Source organism: Hippopotamus amphibius, chromosome 12 (assembly GCF_030028045.1).
Source record: "Hippopotamus amphibius kiboko isolate mHipAmp2 chromosome 12, mHipAmp2.hap2, whole genome shotgun sequence".
Lineage (NCBI taxonomy): Eukaryota > Metazoa > Chordata > Mammalia > Artiodactyla > Hippopotamidae > Hippopotamus > Hippopotamus amphibius.
In genome coordinates, this window is record NC_080197.1 from 27,001,345 (window position 1) to 27,007,344 (window position 6,000).

Genomic DNA, 6,000 nt, shown 5'->3' on the forward strand with positions numbered 1-6,000 from the left:
CAAAGCAGACAATAGGAATCCAAGCCCTCATTTTCTCAGGCAAAATGAATCCCACCTTGAATTTGAAATAAGGGGTGAGATTCCCAAAGTTGGAGGCATTATCACCCCCACCCTCAAAACTAGGAACTGCCAAAGGGCCCTTTAAAAAGCAAATTTCTAGAGGGGACACTACAAATGTCCATTGGAGCTTAGGCCAAGCATCTTAAACAGGCTTAAACTTTACCCCAGGAATTCCACTTCTCAAATCTGTCTCAAGGAAAAATCTTGAGATTTGGAGAAATATTTTTGAACAGACGAGCAAGTACATCACCACATCCTATACAAAAATCAGAGACCAGGAACTGTCCTAGGAGTCTAACAATAAAGGATTGTTTGCATTTATTTACATGTATAAGGATAAAAAACTAAAAGTGGAATTGACTCCCCCCTCCGCCCCGGCTGCCAACAAGCTCAGAGCCAATTTGAAAACTAATCAGTAATCTTTCCACTGCTCCATGTGTTGGTGACTTTGCTTCCTACCTGGGTCCTGATTTACTATCTTTTTGTTTTTAAAATCTTCTTATTTTAAGCATCTCATTTCCTCTGCCCTTAACAGCCTCCCAACAGGGGAGTTCACTGCTCTATCCCAGCACCCAGCATCGTGCTGGGTGGATGTCAGGTGTTCCATAAAGATGTGTCCCGTGAATGAACAAATGTATCCACAAAGCTGACTTCAAATCTTCTTGGGCAGGGACTTCCTGGTGGCACAGTGGTTAAGAATCCTCCTGCCAATGCAAGGGACGCAGGTTCGATCCCTGGGCCAGGAAGATCCCACATGCCGCAGAGCAACTAAGCCTGTGCGCCACAACTACTGAGCCTCTGCTCTAGAGCTTGCAAACCACAACTACTGAGCCTACATGCTGCAACTACTGAAGCCTGAATGCCTAGAGTCTGTGCTCCACAACAAGAGAAGCCACCACAATGAGAAGCCCATGCACCACAACAAAGAGTAGATCTCGCTCTCTGCAACTAGAGAAAGCCTGTGAGCAGCAAAGAAGACCCAATGCAGCCAACAAACAAATAAATAAATATTTTTTAAAAGCCAGGATTAAAAAAAAAAATCTCCTTGGGCATTTGGCAAATCCTCCCCAAATGAAAAGTACTGACCCAGGGAGAGTTCCTTGGCAGTCCAGTGGGAGTTCAATCCCTGGTCAGGGAACTAAGATTCCAGGAGCCCCATGGCATGGCCAAAAAAAAAAAAAAAAGGTGCTGACCCAGCAATTCCGTTCTAAGGCCCAGCAACTCTATTCATAAGAGTGCAGTTACCTGTAGATGTAGGAATGTTCCCTTTAATACTGTTTGTAACAGTGCAAACATGGGAAAACCCTAAGTGTCCAACAATAGGTGCTTGCTTAAATCAGGTATGATTCTTTCAGACTATACAGCTGTTGAAAAGGAAATAGCAAATCTGTAACTACTGATGTGGAGAGAGCTCCAAGATATGCTGCTAAGTGAAAAGGCACTATGCTAAATAGTGTAAACAGTATATATATGAGTCCATGGTTCAAAAAGTATATAACATGGAGAAAGAAGTCTAACAGGCCATTCCAGAGTGATCTTGAGAGCACATTTGGGAGGTTCCAACTTCAGTCCTGCCCCTAATCAGCAAGTGACCTTGATTAGCACCTTTCCTCTCTAAGCCCATCCCCCCTTCTATAAAAAAACAAGGATGAGTTATGACCTCCTGGTGGGGTTACTGAGAGGATTAAGGAAGAAAATGCATATACATGCCAGGCACCTCTTCTCAGAGTGAGTACTCAGAGATATATTAGTTAAAATAGAAAATCATTTCTCTTGTGACAGGATGGGAACAAAGATCATTTAACTTTAAAAAAAACGCTTTAAAATGTATTCTGTAAATAAACTGAAATTTACAAGAGTTGTAAGAATAATACAAAGAATCCCTGCATATTCTTTCCCCAGAGTCACCAGTTGTTAACATTTGCCATATTTGCACTACCCCCTCCTCATTTTTTTTTCTTGAACCACTTGATCCGTCTTTACCTTAAATTCGTTCAGTGTGTATTTCTTAAGAAAAAAAGACATTCTCTTACATAAATCAAGTACAATGATCAAATTCAGGAAATTAAACATTGATACAAGATTGTTATCCAATCTAAATCGTGTTCAAATTTCATCAATTGTCCCAATAATGTCTTTTTTAAAAAAACTGTGGTTAAAAAAAAAAAACACATCACATAAAATTTACCGTCTTAGCCACCTTTCTGTTTTTTTTTAATTTTTTTTTTTTTTTTGGCTGCACCGCACAGCTTGTGGGATCTTAGTTCCCCGACCAGGAATTGAACCCACGCACAAAGTAATAACCAGTAGACTGCCAGGGAATTCCCTTAGCCATTTCTAAGTGTGCACTTCAGTAGCATTAAGGATATTCACATTGTTGTGCCAATAATATCTGTATAGCAATTGTTTACCTCCATTCAGGATCACACATTGCATTTATGTAGTCACCTTGTCTTTTTCAGTTTCTTTTAATCTGGAAAAATTCCTTAGCCTTCCTTTGTTGATGACTTTCATGACACAGGTGTTTTGAAGAGTCCAGGCTAACTGTAATTTTGTGGCTTTTGTTATGTGCTTTTGTAATAAAGGAGATAATACGGAAGGTATGATGAGGTTAATCACAAGTCGAAACACAAAAATATCCATAATGTTTTTCCACTAGTTTTTGGCAGAAAGAGGATCTGGAGTTTGTCCCTCCTGTTAAAATGCAGGATCCCTGTGGTGCTGGAGATGTTCTGTGTCTCTGTATCAATGTCGATATCCTGGTTCACCCTCGTTTTGCAAGATAGGATTTGTGCCATAGAGAGCAACTGGGAAAAGGGTACAGGGGTCTCTCTGCGTGATTTCTTGCAAGTGTAAGTGAATCTACAATTATCTCAAAATAAAAAGTTTAAGTTTTTAAAAGATGCCTTTTGGCATTTCAGAACCTGAAGTGTCAACCATTCTCCTGGGGAGAACCTAGCCCCTTGGTGAAATTCCCAGCAGGAATCCTCCAGCCTGAGAAAGGACTTCTTAATGAACTCCTTTCACTTGCAGGGGTGGGGGGAGGGGGCCTCCTCTGCCCTCCGCAGGGACATTTTAAAGTGAATGAAGGGAGCAAGGTCCCTCATTAAGGCTGCAGTGGGAGCTGCTGGGGGCAGGGGTTCTCTAGAAGGAGGCCTGGCCCCAGGTCTGCATTTCCTGCTACAAAGTTATCTCATTAACAGTAATCACCATTCCTTTCTATCTGAGAGTGGATTGTGAAGAACATTGGAAAGATAACTTTTATCTATTGTGTTTGTTAGTTACCAAGTTCTCAATAAAATTGAAAAATTGTTAAGACCCGAATTCGCAACCAACGGGGCTTCGTCATGAGCACTGTTTATTCTCATCTCGCTCAGTAGAATATTACTGCTGCATTTTATGATGATGTTTTTGTAGCATTTATAATTGAAACCAAGAATGCTGTTGTGTGAGATTTTGAGGTTTCTTTTAGAGAACTTGGAATTCTTCTCAGGGCTGAGGGATGTGGGTTAGGAGAGCAGGGTCCTCATCAGGGACCTGCCGCCAGGTTCCTGTTCAGGCTGAAATGCTAATTTCTGGGTGCTCTCAGATAAATCATGGTCTGGTCTCTCCCTAACTTGAAAGTTTGTCATCCTAGCGCTATTTTGAACCATGAAACTCTGAACATAATGTCCCTCGGCGATTCTGGGAATTTCTCCTAAAGAAATAATCAGATGTGGAAAGTGAATTTTGTACCGGGATGCTTATTGCCATGTTCTTTTTATAAGACTGAAAAATTGGAATACTATTCCTAACAAAGCATTTATTGAGCACTTACCGTGGGCAGTTGCTGTGCTGTGTTTTACAAGCATTATCTCATTTCATCTTTTCTAGTGGGTTGTATCATTGTCTCTATTTTTACCAATCAGAAAAGAAATGAAAGCACAGAAAGGTTAGTAATTTACCGAAAACAACATAATCAGCAAGCAAAGGAGACGTAAAGGAACGATAGCAAAAACACAATGTGATAAACATGAAAATAGAAATAATGTGAGGGACAAAAGGTAGACCATGCAAAGTATTAACATTATACACGGTGTGTCTTTGGGTGCATAAAATAAAGCCCAGCATGTGGTAGGCATTTTAAAACGGTGATTATTTGTACTTCAAACTTGAATGTGATCATCAGTCACCTGGGGATCTTGTGTAACATGCTGGTCTAGGGCAAGTGTAGGAGTCTGCATTTCCACCAAGCTCCTGGGTAATGTCCATGCAAATGGTCCAAGGGACACACTTTGAGTATCAGAGATTAAATAGCTCGGCAAACTGGGAAAGCCCCAAATATGTAAAAACGAAACAAATCACAGACGCCCCAGTGACCTGTGAGATGGAAAAAGAATGGAAAACAATACAGTTATTGTCTTACTGCGGTGTTGGGCTGCAATTTCAAGTGAATTTCTCTCCCCTTCTCTATTTTCTGTCACATTCAATTCCACAAACATTTATTGAGTGCCTCAGTACCAGTGACTGTGGGAGCAGAAATGAAGGAAATCTAGTGGTTTCCTCGTGGTTATTTTTTTTTTAAGTTAAAAATAATGTAAAGGAACACACTTAAAATGGGTGTGTTTCATTGTATATAAATTATACCTGAACAGAGTTGATTTAATACATAAAAATATGAATAAATATAAGGCCCTGACAGGGATATCTTTTTTAATAGGTTAAAACTATTATAAAATTAAAATTCCTGGACGGTGAATCGGGGGTCTGAGTTCAGTCCCAGTCTGTCACTCACCCAAAGGTTTACTCTCTTCCAGGTACCTTGGACTTGTACAGGTGCCCTGTATGCATTCTCAAAGCACTTTGTACTTCTTGGCATCATTTACTAATTTCACACACGTGATTTTCGACGTGTGTACCTCCCTGACTAAACTCTGACTTCTCCCAGGCCAGGCACTGCATCTGGTTTGGTCACCATGGTGTCCCAGTACCTGTCAGGGCATCTGTCCCACAGGTGGCACTCAGGATTAGCTGTTGAATGAATACATGAAGGAATTTTGTTCATACCCTTCCTGAAGGGACTTTTAGGGAAGGGTAGAGAAAAAAGCCTGGTGGGGTAAACCAGCCAATCCTCCCTGCACTCCTCCACCTCAGGTTTCTAGGCACCCCCTCCCTACACTCAAGGCTGGGCTCAGGGGTAGGTAAAGATGCTTTGGGCCTTGGGGGTCAGGTCCTAGATTCCAGGGAGCATATCTTGGTTCTCTCATCTGTCCAGTGGGGATCAGGGTAACTAATACTTATCTCCGGCTGCAAGGGGTCCTTGGGAAGAGAGCATGGGGGTTAAAATGTTTCAGGCGCTTCAGTGATTATCACTGTCCTGGTTATCTCCCCACCACCGAACCTGACCACTTTCCTCCCTGGCACTGTCACAGTCTTTGCACATCTTCGGGTCAGAGTTTCCTCCACGCCAGAGTTTCTCCAAGCGTAGTCTTTGGGAAGTTGTTGGAAATGCAAAATGCTATCCTAGACTTTTCTATCCCAGACTTTTCTATTCAGAGACTCTGGGGGTGAGGCTCAGCGACTGGCCTTATAGCAAGCCCTCCAGACGACGCCGGTGCAAGCCCAAGTTTGAGATTTTCTCTCTCTGCTCTGACCCAAGCTCTCCCAGAGACACTTGGCCTGCCTGTTCACTTTTCTATCCCCAGTGCCTGGCCTGTAGGAGGCATGCACGAAATATCTAAAGGCATAATAATGATGATAACGATAGCAGCTTGCCATTGGTGGAGGACCTCCAGTGTGCCAGGCGATCTTCTAAACATTTTAGGAGGGTTAGCTCATTTAAGGCGCCACCCGCGGGGTCATTTTACGGATAGGGAAGCCGGTTCCGAGGGGCCAAGCTCTGAGCCCAGGGGTCACCCAGCGGGAGATCCCGCAGGGAGTCCCGCGTTTCACCGCTGCGCT